The sequence below is a fragment of the Eriocheir sinensis genome, chromosome 24 (genome assembly GCF_024679095.1).
Source record: "Eriocheir sinensis breed Jianghai 21 chromosome 24, ASM2467909v1, whole genome shotgun sequence".
In the NCBI taxonomy this organism is placed as follows: Eukaryota; Metazoa; Arthropoda; class Malacostraca; order Decapoda; family Varunidae; genus Eriocheir; species Eriocheir sinensis.
The window spans coordinates 12584237-12605337 of record NC_066532.1 but is presented as its reverse complement, the minus strand read 5'-3'; the positions used below and the strand labels follow the sequence as shown (position 1 = coordinate 12605337).

Sequence of the window (21101 nt, the reverse complement as noted above, 5' to 3'; positions counted from 1 at the left end):
CACACACACACACACACACATGTATATGCAACTTATTTCTGCGAGGAGATATTTTTCGCAACACCGGCTGCACGGCCACCAGAGGAGGCTGCGCTTTCGTGAATTCCCCTATTTGGTATTATTCTAGTGTTTACCCATACTCACCCCTCGCAACCAAAATTGGGTAGGGGGACATTGAGACTGCGAGCAATGTGGTGGTAAACATGAAATGCGTCGCTAATGCATAGTTTTTGAGTTATGGGGGGTTGAAAAATACACTAGATGGAGGGAAATTCCTTACATTTACTTAGATGCACGGAAATTCCATACATTCAGAGATTTTTTTACCATGAACGGAAACCACGCAATTTCACTCAGTCTCCATACCAAAGGGGGTACGAGGGGGGCGAAGCCCCCCCTGTTACAGTATTAACCCCTTCACTCCGGTGACATCGGCGTCCGATGGGCGTCCAACGGCGTCATCGTATGGAGAGGGTTAGTCCTCTTCTAAACCTGTTAATCCTCTTCCATTTCCTCTTAATCCTCTTCTAAACCTCTTAAGAGGAAATGGAAAAGGAATTTAGAGGAGGATTGAAAGGTCTAGAAGAGGATTAATCCTCTTCCATTTCCTCCTGAACCTTTCCATACTGTGGCGCCGACATCTGCATCATGGATGGAAAGGGTTAAGGTTATAATGAAGCATCTAAATGGCAGCACTGCCGTCTCATCTATCTCTAAGGCTGAACTCTTCGCTCAAACTTTCTGTAACAACTCCACTCTGGACGATTCTGGGCATATTCCTCCTACTTATCCCCCCTCTAACTCCTTTATGTCTGTTATTAAGATTCTTAGGAATGATGTTTTCTATGCCTTCTCTGGCCTCAACTCTCAGAAGGCTTATGGACCTGATGGGAGTGCCTCCTATTGTCCTTAACCCCTTCGCGCCGGATGTTCAAAAAGCCCGCCTGGCTGATATACGGCTTGTTTGGCCGCACGCTGCGCTTGGGAAACCTGAGCCGGTATGTATCTGCTTGCCGCCTCCGTATATTATGCTGCTGAAAGCCCTCATTACATGTATCCCGTATTTGCAAAGCAGCATACACGACGAGTCAACATATACCTGCTATGCATAATATAAATTGCGTCAACGCGAAATAAAAAAAAAGCGAAATAAAGAAAGGGGAGAAAGGGGCAAGGGGGAAAGAAATAGAGAAAGCAGATGATTGTGTAGAGGAGGAAGAATGTCGAGAAATTATCAGCAAATACAACTGTTATCATCAGTCAGAGAGCTGCCAGATACTCCTTTGTCATCACAGACAATGTACAGGTAACTCTCGATTTACGCGAGTTTGGTTTACGCATTTTTTAAATAACGCGGGGTCCAAAATCCATTTTTTTTTTTTATTTACACGTTTTTTCCACTGGTGGTAATAATATGCATATTATGATATCAGAAGCTGTGCATCATCAGTATGTACGGGGATGTATTTCTCACAACACCAGCCCGGCCACCATTTTCATTGCTTTACTCAAGGACACTTGTCAATTCAAGCAGTAAAGATTACACCTAAAACATATAAATTTCGGAAAACTGTACATTGTCAATGTTCTTTAACCCGTACATATTTCTGAGCATTTTAAGAACTCTTTTTTTTTTTTTTTTCAAAGTTTGGGGTGCGCGTTATACGCCGCAAAATATGGTATTTATTTTTCGAGAGAAACCTACCTCTTGTTTGATTTACATTGTTTTTGATTTACGCGACCTCTTCAAGAACGCAATACTCGCGTAAATCGAGAGTTACCTGTAACTCGATTTACGCGAGTTTGGTTTACGTGTTTTTTAAATAACGCGGGGTCCAAAATCCAATCAAATGTTTCATTTACATGTTTTTTCACTTATACGCGATATTTTATGGAATGGCCACCAGGTGTCTCACGCAACTGGACTCACACAGCGCCGCGGCCACACAGCTGTGCTCAGTTCTTCCCGCGCGCCACTTGAACAACAATACAGTACCCACGCTGCCACGCTACTCAACAATAGGGGTGGGCAGGTAACGGTACTAGCTATACGGTACGGTACCGGTACTAGACTGCTCGGCACCGGTAACAATACTAGCTAGCCGCTCATGGTGTCACTCATTTCTTCCTCGCACGAGTGAGGCTGAAACTGAGTGCCTGAGTGGATATCTCGGTGATATGGATATTCTCTCTCTCTCTCTCTCTCTCTCTCTCTCTCTCTCTCTCTCTCTCTCTCTCTCTCTCTCTCCATTGAATGAAGTGAATAAGCATATTATTCCCACCATCACTCGTAGGTTATGACAGACAACTAGGCAAGACACAATTCACACGGTTCTGGTGACACGCGGCATGCAGCTGTTTGTTGTATGGGTGTGGTTGTGTGGTTTGTAAACAATGCAAATGGTGGCCGGGCTGGTATTGCACGAAATAACTCCTCGTACAAGACACATGATGTACAGTTTCTGATATCATATTCGCCCCATTATTCTCACTTATATTAATAATTAATAATGAACACTTGGATATTTTTTTCAAATATGATTTTTTTATGTAGCTTGTACTGCTCCTAAGTCATACAATCTTAAGCCACCTGTGACATCAAGATCAAGATCATACAAATGGCGCCCGACAGAAAAACGGGATAACAGCAAGGCATGGGAGATCCTCCACCGATTTCATTTTTGTATAGTAGTTATTTGATCGCCCTGTATTCTGTGGCAACATATCATAAGACAGCTACGGACTATGAAGGATTATAAACAATAATAAAGGTAAGTTTGCCGTTGTTGTTGGATAAGTCGAAAAACAGACCCTTAAAAACACCCCAAAGAAGAAAAAAAATCATTAAAAATTTGTACATTCGGCATATAACGTGCAGGGTTAAACTTTTGGGCACTTCTTATATGAAAAAGGTGCGCGCTATACGCCGAAAAATACAGTATTTATTTTTCGACAGCAACCTACCTCTTGTTTGATTTACATTGTTTTTGATTTACACGACCTCTTCAAGGACGCAATACTCGCGTAAATCGAGTTACCTGTATTTGGACTTCATTTGACTTGTTCCTTGGTGAACGAAAACACTGGGTCAAAATATTTCGACAACTTTGTAAGACATCATTGAATATTTCTTTTCTATTTTTTTTTCTAGCTTGTAAAATATATTTATTTAAGTTATGAAGTTACAGGAAAATAATGGTACTCTTGAAAATATATAACGATACTTGCGTGATCGAAAATAAACGTACACGGCGACATCACTTCATATCGCGACTGTACATATGAATGTATGACTGTATGTATCGAAACACAAGCTCAGTGTCACCACAGGATGTTAGGGGGCACGTAGGTGCTTATGGTCGTGAGAACCAAGCTGGGTTGAAGCTAAATCGGCACTCATCAGCACCGGAACGTTGTAAGTTCTGGCCAGTCATCACCGGAAGATGCACCCTTCCGGCGAACCAGTAACGCAAATAAAACGAGCGAGCAGCGCCAAGAGAGGAGAACAAGACTGAGGTGGGCACGAGACACAAGCTCCAGCTTGGGTGTGGTTGTCTTACTTATCTTCGTGTGACTTGCTCACTTTGTAACTATTGTGTAAAACTGTAAATATAGTTAAAACTAATCACACTTTTAATATACCAGAGAGAGAGAGAGAGAGGAGTGAACTCAAAGTGAACTATGGCTCCGCTCGGCCAAACATAATCCACATCACTTACCTTAAAGGGCTATTGTGTTATCTCACCACTTCAAGCAACTTGTGACACAGGCAACGGTACACCGGACCTGATGAGAGATAGTAGTTCGTGCCCTTAACACAAAACATAACGCTTACCCACAGTTACTATAAAAACTGGTAACGTAAAAGGCTAACAGCAGTCACATAGTTTTTGAGTTAGGATGGGTTGAAAATACCCTAGATGTAGGGAAAATCCTTATATTTAGGGATTTTTACCACGTATGGAAACCAAGTAAGTTCACCCACAGGGAGTTGGGTTAGGTTACATTAGTTTAGTTTAGGTTACATAGGATTAGGTACTTTATGATTTCCCTACACATATGTATGAGTGTTGCTAGATTAGGTGAAGAGTCTAGCGTATTGAGCTACTTATCGAGGCTGCATGTGACTTTTTAGACCACTTCCCATTAATTTGCCCTATTTGCTAACATGATTTGGCTACCTTGTCTTGAAAGCCACTACCGGTACTACAATACTTTTGAAGCATTTAAACATTATAGTTCTTTTCATCACAAGAGTCTTGCATCTATGTCATAGGTTGTGAGACGGTTCGCCGGCGCGCCACTTCGCCGACGGTCTCTGGACGGTTCGCCGTATTTTCGTTGAACCGTCCAACGGTCAAAGATCATGGGCCATTCCTACACTAGGCTCTGAATATTGGGAAGGCGATTCTTGGTACTGTTTTCTTTTTTGTTATTGGTTAAAATGTGAAATATTTGAGTTAAGGAAAACAAAACATTGGAAAATACAAAAAAACATTTATTTGTAGCAGAAAGGTACACACATGCAAATGAAAAGGATGACATTAAAAATGCATTAAAATGTCATTTAAAATAGGATTTATAATTATTGGTGTGCTTTAAAATCAAGTTAAAAACAAACAAATTACTCCTGGTCATTCGTAGCTTGATTCTGAGGGCTGGGCAATATTTTAGAGGAGGGTCTGCGAAGTTTTGAAATTAGTTTTAACAGGGTGTGGGGGCTAATTTTCCTTTCAGCGTAATCATCCCAGATGTTAAGATTTGTGTTCGATACTCCCTGTAACTTTTTTGAGTGTTCGAAATCCGTAACTGATGCCTCACCATAGGCCTACATGCAAATATTTGTAAGTCCCATTTTTTCCTACGTTAAATTTTGGTTGGAGTAAAGTATCACTATTCCTACTGTACTGGCCACAAGTTAATATATTCGTAGATGAGTAAAAATGAGGGTTTTTTTTCCATCACTCAGGAATTATTCTTGTGTGAGGATTTTAAAAAATGGAGATGATAATTGAGGTGATGGTGCTACGAAAGCTTGTTAGCGACGTCTGCGAGTGTGAGGGAGAAGGAATGAAGGAGGCCACCATGTCACGTACATCATGACTTAACCCTTTCATTGCTAAACGCTTGCAGCGGGCATTAGGCGTACTTGTTGGTGGCGCTAAACACCCACTGCGACCTCCACCCGCACCCAAAGCTCCCGCGTATGAGAGTGTTCCAACACTAATTCTCACAACACAGGATTGCCAATTGAGTGGATTCTTCACTAAATTTGGTGGAAAATCATATCAGCCCAGCGTGGCAAATGTACAGACGAGTAACTGGTGGATGTTCTTGCCCAATATAGCGTCATTTTTGCATAGCTTCACCTATCACCGACTGATTCTCTGACCAAATAGCTGTAAATATTGCAATATTCCAATGGTGTTTTTGGTTTTTAGCTGTGATGAATAGTTTTTGAGATACAGAGGTTAAAAGAGACCCTTCATTGGACTCCCCGAGCGCGCCTGAGGGGATAGTCTCATTGCGAGCGCCTAGCAATGAAAGGGTTAAGGGGAGGCGCCGCCTAGCATTAGTGGAGGGCACATTCATTTTATTTCAATTGTTCTAAGGTATTTTTTTCTTTGAAGACTTAGGTAAATGCAATAAGATCTGCATGTAACAGCATAATAGCTTTCGTGCTTTTGTAGAAAAAAATTTACAAACAAAATTTATTACATGTAATAAGAGCAGAGCTAAAAACGTTAATGGGAGCCAGCATGTTCACTCTATATGTACGATATTGGGTAGTTTTAATCATAACACCACTTGTTAAAAATTGTCCATTCAGTTTTTTAATATGTCTCACCATTCCTGTGCAAAAAGCCACCAAAATCAACATTTTATGTGTTCCATAATTCTACCACTTTTTTTACCTTCAGTAAATCATATCAGCAGTGTTTTCTTGTTTATAAAAAAATCAGACGGACAATTTCTTTATCATCCACTCGTCTTTCAGCAGATATTTGAGTTTTTTATTATGTTCAAAGCTAATGGAGTTATTATTCTCCAAAGTACAAAAAATACACTTACAAGATATCGGCTATTTTGTGTATAGATTCAGTAAGCGTACAAAATTATGATTTTTAGAGGATTTTACATTGATAAAAAACAACTTAGATACCTATGTAGTTGTATTTATGAATGACAATGAATGATATAAAAAATAATAATCATATTTGGCACCTGTGTGTGCGTGTCTGTGTGTGCGCACTAGATATCTCCTGGGCTGTAGTGTTCTGTGGATGCCTCCTGTTGCTTCTTCTTCGTTACTTTCTTTTATTTTGGGCTTCTCCTTTTCTTTTCCCGAGCTTCAAAACCTGCCAAAGTACAAGTGTGTGCGGGTTGTCATGGTGACGGGCAGCCTTGTTGCGCCTCTGCCACTCGGCTGCGACACTTTAGCGTTTGTACCAGACTCCCAAAACATGAGAAAAGGTGCAGAAAAAAACTAGAAAATAGTGGGTCATCCTCATATTCGTCACTGCCACCGCCATCACAATCATCTTGGGGTGGATGAGGTGGTGGTGGAGATGGAGGGTGTGAACATGCTCTCGTGCTGGAACCACACGGGGATGTTGGTAAAATTGGAGGCTCCATTTCCTCTAAATCCTCTGGTGTAGGGACATGTTCTTCCCCAGAAGTCATCAGCGGCACTGTCCATGTGCTCATCAGACTCCAACACCATTTCTAAAGCCTCAGCCAGAGAGGGAACGACCTTTCCCTGGCAGGGGCGTAGAGTGCGGTCAGACGTGTTTGCACACTCCCTGCATAAAACTGCATAAAACATGGAGGTGAATTGCCAAGTAGTGTATACGTACTTGCTGTGCATCCTGACCCATAATGTGTGTGAATGTTATAGCCACACAACCATCATGTAGGGAGGTATAGGGTTGAGAAGTGGTGACCAGCAGGCTAAGCATTACACATATAAGCAATGGCTCAGAGCATTCTGACCCATAATGTGTGTGAATGTTACAGCCACACAACCATCATGTAGGGAGGTATAGGGTTGAGAAGTGTTCACCAGCGGTCTAAGCATGACACATACAAGCAATGGCTCAGAGCATCCTGACCCATAATGTGTGTGAATGTTACCGCCACACAACCATCATGTAGGGAGGTATAGGGTTGAGAAGTGTTCACCAGCGGTCTAAGCATAACACATATAAGCAATGGCTCAGAGCATCCTGACCCATAATGTGTGTGAATGTTACAGCCACACAACCATCATGTAGGGAGGTATAGGGTTGAGAAGTGGTGACTAGTGGGCTAAGCATTACACATATAAGCAATGGCTCAGAGCATCCTGACCCATAATGTTTGTGAATGTTACAGCCACACAACCATCATGTAGGGAGGTATAGGGTTGAGAAGTGGTGACTAGTGGGCTAAGCATTACACATATAAGCAATGGCTCAGAGCATCCTGACCCATAATGTTTGTGAATGTTACAGCCACACAACCATCATGTAGGGAGGTATAGGGTTGAGAAGTGGTGACCAGTGGGCTAAGCATTACACATATAAGCAATGGCTCAGAGCCGTCAGCGGGGCTGTACAGGTTAATAAAACCCATTCAAATTAGAGTACACTGACACTTAATAGTGAGTGGTGGAGAATGTTGGTAAAGGCCAATGTCCTGCAGTACTACAGATGATGATGATGATGACCCCCTCGCATATGAGGTGATTCACACACACCATGGCCATGCACGCCAACCTAGCCCACAGTATTCAGTCCAGTAACATGGTGTGCAGGTTTGGTGCCGCGGCACAGTGAGCCATGACCCGTAGACTCGGTGGTGTTCAGGAGCTGCGCCAGAGCACCTGTAAACCCTGTCCATCAGCCAGCTGAATGTTAGATCCTAGAGGCAGATGCACCAGGTGTGTCGTTGAGGAGTCATCAAGTGCACAGGTAGGTACGGCTTCTTACTGAGCAAGTAAATGGTCAGTAAGAGTGAAAGGGGAAAAGTTGGGGTTCTGTAACCACACTCCATTTAACCCGTGTTATAACAAAACAAAACTTTGCTTAGTGAATAGCTTTTCAGCAATACAAACTGTTTGTTAAGGGGGCTTGCCTGTACCTTGATAGAACAAGTCATTGACCTAACACATCTCTTACCAGGAAGTGGTACCGGCCATGCTGGGAGGAGGACAGCGCCAAGTGACAGCACCAACTCTGTGTGTCCTGACATCCACTGCTGGTGCTGAAGTGAGGGTCTGAGGCAGGCAGCACAGGGCCAGGACACAGCACCAACTCTGTGTGTCCTGACATCCACTGCTGGTGCTGAAGTGAGGGTCTGAGGCAGGCAGCACAGGGCCAGGACACAGCACCAACTCTGTGTGTCCTGACATCCACTGCTGGTGCTGAAGTGAGGGTCTGAGGCAGGCAGCACAGGGCCAGGACACAGCACACAACTCTGTGTGTCCTGACATCCACTGCTGGTGTTGAAGTGAGGGTCTGAGGCAGGCAGCACAGGGCCAGGACACAGCACACAACTCTGTGTCCTGACATCCACTGCTGGTGCTGAAGTGAGGGTCTGAGGCAGGCAGCACAGGGCCAGGACACAGCACACAACTGTCTCCTGACGTGCACCGCTGGTGCTGAAGTGAGGGTGTGAGACACTTGCTGTGCTCAGCCCTCAGTGTCCTTGCTCCTTGGTGGATCCTTCCCTCACCTGCTTGCTTGGTCCTTGAGTGTAGCATTGAGGAAGACTTTCTGCCCCCTCACCCACAAGGCTGGCCTGCAGCCTGAGTGGCCAGGAGCAGCAGAGCAGACTGTCACTGGTGTGGGGACCAAGGGCTGATCAGAAGGACCACCACCACCTTGCTGCTGCCTTCTCCAGCCATAAAGGAAAGGGAAAGGTTGGGTGTCAGGACTGTAGCACAATTTGATAGTTGAGAGGAAGTTCATTAGACGCAGCTTTGCACACACTGGTCAAGGAAACCATGAGAGCCAAGAGTGTGAGAAAAGCCTCCCTGACAAGGGTGGCGGTAACTAACACACTCACTCACTCTGCTGAAAGAAATCATGGTTGTCAAGTCTGTGGGGAAAGTTTCAGTAAGAAGGGTAAGCTCAAGACACACATCCTTACACACACTGGCAAAAAATGTCATGAATGTACAGTGTGTGGGAAAAGATTTAATAAGAAGAGTGCCCTCAACAGACACATCCTTATACACACTGGTGAAAGAAATCATGAATGTGAAGTTTGTGGGAAAAGATTTAATCAGAAGACTCACCTCACCTTACACATCGTTACACACACTGGGGAAAGAAATCATGAATGTGAAGTTTGTGGGAAAAGATTTAACTGGAAGAGTCACCTCAACACACACATCCTTACACACACTGGTGAAAGAAATCATGAATGTGAAGTTTGTGGGAAAAGATTTAATCAGAAGAGTCACCTCACCATACACATCCTTACACACACTGGGGAAAGAAATCATGAATGTGAAGTTTGTGGGAAAAGATTTAATCAGAAGAGTCACCTCAACATACACATCCTTACACACACTGGTGAAAGAAATCATGAATGTGAAGTTTGTGGGAAAAGATTTAATCAGAAGAGTCACCTCAATGGACACATCCTTACACACACTGGTGAAAGAAATTATGAATGTGAAGTTTGTGGGAAAAGATTTAATCAGAAGAGTCACCTCAACATACACATCCTTACACACACTGATGAAAGAAATCATGAATGTGAAGTTTGTGGGAAAAGATTTAATCAGAAGAGTCACCTCAACACACACATCCCTACACACACTGGTGAAAGAAATAATGAATGTGAAGTTTGTGGGAAAAGATTTAATCAGAAGAGTAACCTCTACAGACACATCCTTACACACACTGGGGAAAGAAATCATGAATGTGAAGTTTGTGGGAAAAGATTTAATCGGAAGAGTCACCTCAACACACACATCCCTACACACACTGGTGAAAGAAATCATGAATGTGAAGTGTGTGGGAAAAGATTTAATCAGAAGAGTCACCTCAACAGACACATCCCTACACACACTGGTGAAAGAAATCATGAATGTGAAGTGTGTGGGAAAAGATTCCTTTCAAAGTCCTACCTGAAGACACACAGCATAAGACACACTGGCCACAAAGGGTTCAAGTGTGATGCTTGTGGGAAGCGCTTTATGACCAGAGGTGAGATTGCCAAACACGTGAAGATTCACCTCTGAGGTGTTGTGCTGTGTTGCTGTATGTGGGAGAGAGTAGGTTGTGGAGGGCAGCATTGACTAGCATAGAGAACAGAAAATATAGCCCAGATGGGGAATCCAGGGCAGGCTGTGTGTGTATATTTATCTATTTGTAGTGTACAGGGCCTAAGCTCAAGCTCGGACAGTCCTGTCTCCCAAAATATATTTGTCCAATTTTTCCTTCAATTTATGAATACTGCCCACTTCAGCCATGTCTGTATGGAAAACTGAACTTTATATCTTTAAGAAAAGTCCCCTTTCTCAGTTTCTTGCTGTGTCCTCTTAGTTGCCTCCTCCTTCCCATCTTGATTTAGTCATTTCTAACCACGACATTCATTCCACTTGTATTCCTGTACAATGCTATCAGGTCTCCTCTTTGTCTTCTTTCTTTGAATGTTATTACTGCTATCTAGTCTTGTATGACAAGCTTGATAGTTCTGGTACCATCTTGGTTACAATCCTTTGATCCGTTTTCCTGTGTGGTAACCAAACAACCGCTGCATGCTCTAGCCTTGGTCTAACCAATGTGGTCATTATTTTCATCATGTCCCCATCCAAACACTGAAATACCGCTCTAATATTTTGCAGCAAACTATATGTTTCTCCCAATATCTTATTTATGTGCTTCTCTGGTGTCAGTGTATCTTGTATTATGATTCCCAAGTCCTTTTCTTCATTCACTATGTCAATGATTGTTCCTCCCACCCTATACATTCCTCATGGTCTAGTTTTACTTTTTCACATTTTCATTTTGACGTTTCTTTTTGTTAACCCCTTCAACACGAGGACGTGTATACTGTGTCTTTGCGTGCCCCGTACCACATACGAGGACGCGCATACTGCGTCCTGGCTCGCTTTAGTCAATATACGAGTTATTTTATCTTTATATTTATGCATACATCTCAAAATTATCAATTAATTTATGCTTCTTTATGTGCAACATTTAATTCTGCATATTTTCATATATAATACATGATGATTACGTTGAGTTTATGGCTGAAAACTTGTTATATTCCAAACGACATTTGAGAGTTAGCGTGTGCGGCGATCCTGGATATGGCGCGGGGCGCTGTTTTGGCCTGGTCGTAGTGAGTTTCTTTACGTGCACCATTTAATTCTGCACTTTTTCATATTATGTTGAGTTTATGGCTGAAAACTTTTTTTCTTTTTTTTTTTTCTTTTTTCTTTTTTGCAACAAAGGAGGCAGCTCAAGGGCACAAAAAAAAGCAAACAATAATAAAAAAAAAAAGCCCGCTACTCGCTGCTCCTAAAAAAAATCATAAGAGGTAGCCGAAAGAGAAGTCAATTTCAGGAGGAGAGGTGTCCTGACACCCTTCTCTTGAAAGAGTTCAAGTCATAGGCAGGAGGAAATACAGACGAAGAAAGATTGTTCCAGAGTTTACCAGCGTGAGGGATGAAAGAGTGAAGATGTTGGTTAACTTTTGCTTAAGGGGTTTGGACAGTATAGGGATGAGCATGAGTAGTAATTCGTGTGCAGCGGGGCCGCGGGAGGGGGGTAGTCATGCAGTTAACAAGTTCAGAAGAGCAGTCAGCGTGGAAATATCGATAGAAGATAGAAAGAGAGGCAACATCGCGACGGAATTTAAGAGGTAGAAGACTATCAGTAGGAGGAGGAGAGCTGATGAAACGAAGAGCCTTAGACTCCACTCTGTCCAGAAGAGCTGTGTGAGTGGAGCCCCCCCACACGTGAGATGCATACTCCATACGAGGGCGGACAAGGCCCCTGTATATGGATAGCAACTGCGCGGGGGAGAAGAACTGGCGGAGACGATACAGAACGCCCAACCTTGAGGAAGCTGATTTAGCGAGAGAGGAGAGTAAAGTTTCCAGTTGAGATTTTGAGTTAAGGATAGACCAAGGATGTTTAGTGTTGAAGATGGTGATAGCTGAGTGTTGTCGAAGAATAGGGGATAGGTGTTTGGAAGATTGTGTCGAGTTGATAGGTGGAGAAATTGAGTTTTTGAGGCATTGAAGGACACAAGGTTCCTTCTGCCCCAATCGGAAATGATAGCAAGGTCTGAGGTTAAGCGTTCTGCAGCCTCCAGTCTGGAGTCGTGTACTTCCTGTTGAGAGGGTCCTCTATTGAAAGAAGTTGAATAATGCAGAGTGGAATCGTCGGCGTATGAGTGGACAGAACAGTTTGTTATGGAAAGATCATTGATGAATAACAGGAAGAGAGTGGGTGATAGGACAGAGCCCTGTGGAACACCACTGTTTTAAGTTTAGGGGAAGAACAGTGACCGTCTACCACCGCAGAGATAGAACGGCTGGAAAGGTAACTGGAGATAAAGGAACAGAGAGAGGGATAGAATCCGAAAGAGGGCAGTTTAGAAAGCAAAGACTTGTGCCAGATTCTATCGAAGGCTTTCGATATGTCTAGCGCAACAGAGAAAGTTTCACCGAAACCGCTAAGAGAAGATGACCAAGAGTCAGTTAAGAGAGCAAGAAGATCGCCAGTAGAACGCCCCTTGCAGAACCCATACTGGCAATCAGATAGAAGGTTAGAAGTGGAAAGGTGCTTTTGAATCTTCCGGTTAAGGATTGATTCAAAAGCTTTAGATAGACAGGAAAGTAAAGCTATAGGGCAGTAGTTTGAGGGATTGGAACGGTCACCCTTCTTAGGCACAGGCTGTACAAAGGCATACTTCCAGCAGGAAGGAAAGGTAGATGTTGATAGGCAGAGACGAAAGAGTTTGACCAGGCAGGGTGTCAGCACGGAAGCACAGTTTTTAAGGACAATAGGAGGCACTCCATCAGGTCCATAAGCCTTCTGAGAGTTGAGGCCAGAGAGGGCATAGAAAACATCATTTGGAAGAATCTTAATAACAGGCATAAAGGAGTCAGAGGGGGAATGAGTAGGAGGAATATGCCCAGAATCATCCATGGTGGAGTTCTTTCAGAAAGTTTGAGCAAAGAGTTCAGCCTTAGAGACAGATGAGACGGCAGTGCTGCCGTCAGGGTTAAGGAGAGGAGGGAAAGAGGAAGAAGTGAAATTGGAGGAGATATTTTTGGCTATATGCCAGAAGTCACAGGAAGAATTAGAAGAAGCAAGGTGTTGACATTTTCTATTGATAAAAAGTTTTGGTAAGTCGGAGAATAGATTTGGCACGATTCCGGGCTGAAATGTAAAGGTCATAGTTAGTGGGAGTTCAAAGGCTCTGGAACCTTTTGTGAGCTGCCTCTCTATCTTTAATAGCACGAGAACAAGCATGATTAAACCAAGGCTTTTTAGCATGAGGAGTAGAGAAAGAACATGGAATGTATGCCTCCATTCCAGAGACAATCGCCTCTGAGATGCGCTGGGCACACACAGAGAGGTCTCTCTCCTGGAAGCAGTAATCATTCCATGAGAAATCGGAAAAGTACATCCTCAGGTCGTCCCACCGAGCTGAAGCAAAATGCCAGAAGCATCGCCTCTTCGGTGGGTGCAGAGGATGTACAGGAGCGATAGGACAGGAAACAGAAATAAGGTTATGATCAGAGGAGCCCAGGGACGTGCAGAGAACTTTTTCAGGGCAGGTGCTCAAGTGAAAAAAAGGGCAAAAATATAGTAATGAAGGAGAATAAAACATATATCTGCTCAATACCCTTTCAAATTTGTTTAAACTGTCATAGGTACCAGCAGGCTAATATTTTATATGAACATAAAGTCTACTGTACTGATTATCAGTAGAAGACTAGGGAATAATATAATTATGATTGGGAGGGGACTATATTCAGCTCTGAATGGGACAATTAATTAAGCTGATAATGAAGACATGTATGGAACTAATTATAAGTTGAGGCAATAGTAAATTAAGCGAAATATGTAATGAAGTCGTGTCAATCCTGCGAGACATCGAACGGGCGGGGCACAGGCCTGTATTACATTTCTCTGAAAAGGGCACTTTTAAAACAGGAGCAAAAGGGGCAGGTGCTTGGGCACCCCTAGCACCCCCCCTCTGCACGTGCCTGGAGGAGCCCAACAGAGAGAACTGTTTGACAGAGTAAGCAGAAGGATTAGAGGTAAGGAAGAGGTCTAGAATGTTGGGCCTGTCTCCAAGACGGTCGGGAATACGTGTAGGGTGCTGAACCAACTGCTCTAGGTCGTTGAGGAGAGCAAAGTTGTAGGCTTGTTCACCAGGCTGGTTAGTGAAAGAGGATGAAAGCCAAAGCTGGTGGTGAACATTGAAATCTCCCAAGATGGAGATTTCAGCGAAGGGAGAGTGAGACAAGATGTGCTCCACTTTAGAATTCAAATAGTCAAAGAATTTTACATAGTTAGTAGAGTTAGGTGAGAGATAAACAGCACAGATGTATTTAGTAATAGAATGACAATGAAGTCTTAGCCAGATGATGGAAAATTCTGAAGAGTCAAGGTCGTGGGCACAAGAGCAAGTGATATCGTTGCGCACGTAGGCGCAACATCCAGCTTTGGATTGAAATATAGGATAGAGATAGTAGGAGGGTTGTATTCAATAGCGACATTTGAAATTTGGAGCACGCGGCGATCTCGGATATGGTGCGGGGCGCTGTTTTCACCCGGCCGTAGTGAAGGTGTTAAACACCATTTCCCATTCTTTACTCCATTCATGTATCTAATATAAATCTTCCTGCAGCTCATTACAATTATCATCATCTTTTATTTTTCTAAGCAATTTGGTGTCATCTGCAAACATACCCATTTAATCCATCCATCTATCTATATCTCTGAGGCCTTGCTATTGGTGGGAACTTCCCTCCAGGGGTTGGCCGCGGCAGAAATGTCTCCATCTCTCCCTGTTCTGGCACTCCCTCTCAGCACATTCAATCCTGCTACTTCCAACTCTCGCTCCAATAGTCACTCACCCAATTGATCCACTTCACAGGTGGTCTTCCCCTGACGCCCCCTCCCTCAGTCCTTCCCTCATACACACACTTCACGAATTTATTCTCCCCGATTTTCATCACGTGTCCAAACCACCTCAATGCACCACGCTTCACCCACTCCACACTCCACTCCTTTTGCTGTCGCACCCATACCAAACCGCTCATACACACTTTCATTACTTTCTCCATCCCATCATGACACACTACATGCATGTCTTACATAACTCATTTCCACTGCACGTATTCTCGATTGCTCTGCTGCATTCCATGTCCACGTCTCTGACGCATATGACAGAGTTGGCAGGATAATACTGTTCCTTATTCCCCTCTTTACCTCCATGCTCACTCTTCTTCCTTTCAAAACTCCAATGCACCCACCACCTGTCTACCCTTCACTGCTCTTTCCCTCACTTCACCTTCCATACTGCTATGCTTACTTTAAACAGTCCCTGAATATTTAAACTCAGTCACTTCCTCCATTCTCCCCTCCCCTAACCTTATCCCACACTTGGTGGTGTACCCTCTGCTCTTAAGTCTGTAAGGGTTTGCAAAATCAATGACCGGTTTTCTTGCCCTCTCAAATACCATAACCTTACTCTTTCCAGCATTCACTCTCGGTTTTCTCCTACACACCTGGTCAAACTCATCCACTATCCTCTGCATCGTCCCCTCATTCCCTGCCAACAACACCATCATCTGCAAACAGGCCGCAACCAATGACTCCTCCGTACCTCTCACTTTCAGCCTTGGACCAAGCTCCCCCACTCTGGCTTTCATTTCTCTCATACAACCATCCATGTGAACATTAAAAAGCCATGGTGACATTACACACCCCTGTCTCACACCCACACCAACACCAAAACTTTCACTCAACTCACCCTTCACGCGTACAGAGGCACTTACATCCTCATAGAAGGATCGGATTCCCTCCATCAAACGCCCTCCCACACCATATATCCATAGAACATCCCACAACCCCTTCCTGTCAGCCCTGTCATATGAGGCAATTACTGTAAAATGGGCGACCTGCCATTTTTATAGTTTTGAGAAAATCACGTTTAATCCGTAAACTGCGCCAGACATCTCAAGATGCTATGAGTTAGACTGCGCCAGACATCTTAAGATGACACGTGTTCCAAGGTGAATATTTATATTTCCCGTGATGCCAAAGTATATTCCAATGAACCTCGTGTGGCAACATCATCCTTCTTTCGCACCATGTAGTCACCATCATCATAATTAGTTGCTCTTTAGGAGCCATGGAGAGTAGAAGTATGTCATCTACTGATGCCAATCAGTCTCATTTAGCTCCTGCGGTCATGACTGAGGGGGAGGCATGGGAGGGGGTAAAAAGAAAGTATTGGTAAAGAGAAAGATTGTAGTAGACAAATTTGAAAGAGACAGTGATTCAGATCGCATTCAACCATCAGATTCGCTGGTCTGAGGAAGCGTGGCAAGCGTGAGCATGCTTCTGGCGCTCAAGGTCACAGACACGCGTGCTTCTCCAACAGTGCGTATTACTAGCTAGCCTAGTCACTCATTGACACCATCATCACTGTCCGATGGTTCAGAGTGGCAGAAAGATGAGGAAAATGACAATGGGGTTATGAGAGAAGACTCGGCTAATGAACTGAGTGAGGGAGGGGTGTCAGCTGGTGTGGGAGAGGAGTGGGAGGCAGAGGAAGAACAGGAGCCGCAGAGACGCGAGACAACGCGTACTCCATCCATCTGGTCAGATGGATCAGATTTTGTGCCAGACATTCATAACTGACAAGAATATTGCTGGTGTGACTAATGACTGGCCTCTTGATAATGATGCGCAAGAGGTTGATTATCGAAATTGACAAAGTGATGTTTCCTGTGATATATTTTGTTTGTTGTAACTGAAATGAATAATTAGTGGCAAGAGAATGTTCAGATGTGACTGTGCCGTGTGTCATCTTCCTTCTACCGCCGTCCTATCTACCCCGTCACTACCAGCGCTCCCAAAGTCGCCTCATATCCGAAACCTTTATCCCGCCATCATTGCCACATTAAGTGAATTATTATTATTATTATTTTATTTTTTTTGCACTACAGGTAACTCGATTTACGCGAGTGTTGCGTTCTTGAAGAGGTCGCTTAATTCAAAAACAATGTAAATTAAACAAGAGGTAGATTTCTGTCGAAAAATAAATACCGTAATTTTCGGCGTATAACGCGCATTTTTTCACCTAAAAAATGCCTGAAAGTTAAGCCCTGCGCGTTATACGCTGAATGTACAATTTTTTATTTATTTTTTTTCTTCTTTGGGATGTTTTTAAGGGTCTATTTTTCGTCTTATCCAATAACAACGGCAAACTTACCTTTATTATTGTTTATAATCCTTCATAGTCCGTAGCTGTCCTATAATATTTTACCATAGAATACAGGGCGATCTAATAACTACTATACAAAGACTAAATCGGTGGAAGATCGTCCATGCCTTGCCGTTATCCCGTTTTTCCGTCGGGCGCCATTTGTATGATCTTGATCTTGATGTCACAGGTGGCTTAAGACTATGACTAAGGAGCAGTACAAGCTACATAAAAAATCATATTGGAAAAAAAATGTCCATGTGTTCATTATCAATTATTAATATTAGTGAGAATAATGGGGTGAATATGATATCAGAAACTGTACATCATGAGTCTTGTACGAGGAGTTATTTCACGCAGTCCCAGCCCGGCCGCCATTTGCATTGTTTACAAACCACACAGCCACACCCACACAACAAACAGCTGCATGCCGCGTGTCACCAGAACCGAGATATCCACTCGGGCACTCATTCTCAGCCTCTCTCGTGTGAGAAAGAAATGAGGGACACCATGAGGGGCTGGCTAGTATTCGGTACCAAGCAGTCTGGTACCGGTACCGTACCGTATTGCTGGTACCGTTAGTACCGGTACTGGTTCCGGTACCTGCCCACCCCTATTGTTGAGTAGCGTGGCAGCGTAGGTACTGTATTGTTGTTCAAGTGGCGCGCGGGAAGAACTCAGCCGTGTGAGTCCAGTTGCGTGAGACATATGGTGGCCACTCCATAAAATATCGCGTATAAGTGAAAAAAAAACGCCTAAATTAAACATTTATCTGGATTTTGGACCCCGCGTTATTTAAAAAACGCGTAAACCAAACTCGCGTAAATCGAGTTACCTGTATTTGGTGCTCAACATGTCTCCCTTGGGTGTTGTAATACTAAAAATCGTTTTCCAGCAGGTTAATTTTTTGCCATTTATTGCGCACCCAGGAGCTATTCCCGAATCTCAATTGCGCAGTTTATGGGTTAAGGAAAAGTTTTCAAACTTGTCTGTAACTGGTATTTATAGCTGGATTGCAGCATTTTATGTGTTAATGAAAAGCTTGAAACAAAAGCCATTTGGCTACATAAAGAAAATTACCATGATAACAAGAATTAGCCTTCCTTTCAGGGTGAAAACATAGATTCTTGGAGCTATGTGTCTAGAAATTCTAGGTTTTGGGACACTTTCCTTTTGTGTTTGATTATTTTTGGATTGGTTTTGATAACTTTCATCAAGGGATATTTGATTATGTTAATGAAAAATAACTCGAAACATAAAAAATAGAACCTCATTCTATAGGTCTAATAAAAAAGGTCAGTTTCCCTTTATGGTTTATGTTGAAAATATAGGTACAGAAGGATGCTGACTGCGTGACGTCACAGCCATGGGAGTAGGGAACGATCACCGCATTGGCTAAGCCGCTCGCCTCTTTTAAAGAGACTGCCACACACTACACCCCCCACGCCGGGCGAGTTTGGTAGAAAAATCACGCAACTTTAGCCTAATGAATCATCCCCTCTTAGGTAATTCAGCTCTCAGGAGCTGCTAAAAACTCAATACCGTCCGATTTGGTTTGGTCACCCCTTTTACACTATATGCCTCTTACGGCTGCTCCAGGTCCATGAATGCAGCAAACGGCCTCCTATCCTTCTCTATGAATTTTTCAACTAACATTTTGAGTGCAAATATTTGGTCTACATAACCCCTCCCTTTCCTAAACCCTCTTGTTCATCACCTACACTTTTCTCAGTTACTTTCTTCATCCTCTCATTTAAAACCCTTCCATACCATTTACCATGTAACTTTATTTTTCTGGCATATCATTTATGTACCGTATATCAAAACCATTGTTGGCACTAACACTGATCCCTGTGGAACTCCACTTGTGATCTTTTTCCAATCTGATTCTTCATCATCTCAACATGGTTCTCATCTCTGTTTGTCAGGTAAGTTTTGTTCCATTCTGCCATTTTTCTCCCTTATCCTCCTCTTATGTTCTAGTTTCCACAGCAATCTTTATGTGGAACTTTATCAATGCCCTTTTTAGGTTCAAAAATATGCAGTTCGCCCATCTGTCTCTCCTGTACTTTATCTAGTGGGGGTCCCTGGGTTACCATGTCCTTGACCTGTGATGTCTAGAGGTTATGACGCAACCCTCATAAATGATCCAAATATCCTTGTTTTGATGTATGACATTTGCCATAATTATGAACTTCCTGCGTGAATTATTTGCAACCTCGGCGTAAAAATACGTTGTCACGCGGCGCTTGACCGAGGAAGAAGGCAAGCACATCTCTCTTCAGTACAAATGTTTACTGTCTAATTAAGACTTTACCACTGTACTAGCATAGGTTTGTCATTAAGTGCTTGTGGCACTTTGATATAAGGGTTGGGGCTGACAGTTTCTTCTGTTAAAGGGTTTGTTTTGATTACTTATAAAATCGGGTTACGATGTGTTGTAGGAACAGTACTCTGTCGTAAGTCGAAGACCCCCTGTATTACTCTTGAATAAAAACATTAGATTTGTCTGAATCCTAATTAACTTTACCTCCTTGCGGATGGTCCACCCACTGTCTTTTAATTACCTTGTCACACAGTGTGCACATAACACTTATTGGAGAAACTGGTCTATTGTTCAGAGGCTTTTGTTTATTTCCACTCATGTGATGGGACCACATGTGCCCCCTTCCATCACAGGGACTTCTTCAGTCCTAATTGAACAACTTATAATGTCATGAATTGGTTCATTGTCAGTGTTCACTGCACCTGGCCGGATATTTGATCTGGACCTGTTGCCTTCTTGCCATCTAGTGATTTCAATAGCCACAGTATCTTCTTTATCCACTTCTGTGTTTTCCATTCTTTTGACATTTCTCATCCCTCTCTTCAGATTCTGTCTCTTGGGAGTTATTCTTCTCTTGTTTTTTTTCCTTATTTTTGTTTCTTCTTTTCCTTTGTATCTTTTCCTTTTGTAATTTGTTGTCTCTTTGATATGTATTTTATTTCTTGTCTCTTTTCTTTCCACTTCCTTTTTTATCTTTCTTTTACTGTATTTCTTTCTTCCTTTCTCTGTCTTATTTTTCTTCTTTCTCTCACATGCTCTTTCAATTTTTGTCTCTTTCAGTCTTTCCTTCCTTGTTTCTTTCTGTTTCTTTCTTTCTTTCTTTGTTCCTTTTAATTTTCTATATGTCTATGTCAACTTCGCTGTCACATTCGTCCTCTTTCAGTTTTCCTTCATTTCTTTCTTTCCTTCGTTCGTTCTTTCCTTTCTTTTCTTTTATTTTTTTGTCTGTGTCAAGTTCGCCGTGTCACACTCTTCCTCTTGTTATCTGTGATGCTCTTTCTTTATCTTCTTTTTTTTTTCTTTCCGTTTACGTTCTCACAGCTCTTCCTTCTATTCGCTCTGCTTTTGGAGGACTGAGGAGGAGGAGGAGTGAGGAAGGGGCGTGGCGTGGCGTGGCGTGCGACCGAGAAGGAAGAGAAGGAGGAGCAGGAGGAAGAGGGGAAGGAGGAGGAGGATGTTAGGCGATTGCTCTCCCGGAACTGATCTCTCTCTCTCTCTCTCTCTCTCTCTACAGCACCTGTTAATGTAACCCTTCTAATTACACCTAAACTTTAATATACCTGTAATTGAGAAATGTGCTAATGAGTAAACACGAAAA

At 42.9% G+C, this 21101-nt stretch overlaps 2 long non-coding RNA genes across 2 annotated transcripts in view; one reads left to right on the top strand and one right to left on the bottom strand.

Annotated features, from left to right (window-relative positions):
• Nucleotides 1-9237, top strand: part of LOC127002853 (uncharacterized) — a 29474-nt gene extending 20237 nt beyond the window's left edge. Inside the window, exon 2 of the long non-coding RNA XR_007756577.1 lies at nt 8163-9237. This is a non-coding gene — a long non-coding RNA (uncharacterized LOC127002853). The remainder of the gene's footprint in view (nt 1-8162) is intronic.
• A 148-nt stretch (nt 9238-9385) lies between these two features.
• On the bottom strand, nt 9386-20875 carry LOC127002854 (uncharacterized). The gene is made up of 3 exons (XR_007756578.1): nt 10037-20875; nt 9701-9952; nt 9386-9616 (listed from the first exon to the last, which is right to left on the bottom strand). It is a non-coding gene; the product is annotated as an uncharacterized LOC127002854 (long non-coding RNA).
• Nucleotides 20876-21101: the final 226 nt, after the last annotated feature.